This window comes from Arachis ipaensis, chromosome B01 (assembly GCF_000816755.2).
Source record: "Arachis ipaensis cultivar K30076 chromosome B01, Araip1.1, whole genome shotgun sequence".
NCBI classification, from domain to species: Eukaryota; Viridiplantae; Streptophyta; class Magnoliopsida; order Fabales; family Fabaceae; genus Arachis; species Arachis ipaensis.
The window spans coordinates 124,078,832-124,079,949 of record NC_029785.2 but is presented as its reverse complement, the minus strand read 5'-3'; positions in this window follow the sequence as shown (position 1 = coordinate 124,079,949).

The window sequence follows — 1,118 nt, the reverse complement described above, 5'->3', positions numbered from 1 at the left end:
ATATAATTCTAATTTTAAATTATAAATACTAATGTATTATTAGGCGCTAATATGCCAGTTAATTCAGTCTTTTATTATTAAATGTGTATAAAAAGATTAGTTAGGATAATAATTTATCTATATTTTAATTAAAATATTTTAATTTTAAATTTTAGAAATAAAAAAAAAATTTATAAATTATATATAATAAATAGTATTTTAAGAATAAAAATATTCACTAACTCTTTTTAATTTTTATATCTCCATATAATTAATAATATTTAACAAATTTTATTTAAGGGTTTAGGGTAATTTTATGGGTCCGTCACTGGATGAGGATGAATCCATCATCCTTGGAAGACCCTTCCTAGCCACAGCAAAAGCAATGATTGATGTGGACAGAGGAGAGTTGGTCCTTCAACTGAATAAGGACAACCTTGTGTTTAACACACAAGGATCTCCTACTGTAACCATGGAGAGTAAGCATGAAAAGCTTCTCTCACTGCAGAGTCAACCAAAGCCCCCACAGTCAAACTCTAAGTTTAGTGTTGGGAGGTCCCAACAATGCTCTGATTATCTGCGAGGCTCCATGAGAGCTCACTATCAAGCTATTGACATTAAAGAAGCGCTTGTTGGGAGGCAACCCAATGTTATTTAACTATATCTATTTATTTTCTATTGTTATTTTATGTTTTTTTAGGTTGATGATCATGTGGAGTCACAAAAACTACTGAAAAATTAAAAACAGAATAAAAAAACAGCAGAAGAAATAGCACACCCTGGAGGAAGAGCACTCTGGCGTTTAAACGCCAGAAACAAGCATCTGTCTGGCGTTTAACGCCAGAAACAAGCATCAATCTGGCGTTAAACGCCAGAAACAGGCTACATTTGGGCGTTTAACGCCAGAAACAGGCAGCAATCTGGCGTTAAACGCCAGTATTGCACTGCAGGGGCGTTTACACGGCTAATAGGAGCAGGGATGATACATCCTTGACCCCTCTGGATCTGTGGACCCACAGGATCTATGGACCCCACAGGATCTCCACCTACGTCACCATTCAAATTCAAACCATTCCCCTCCCAAACCCACCCATTCACACACCTCCATCTCCTCCATCTTCTCCACTTCTTTCTTCTTT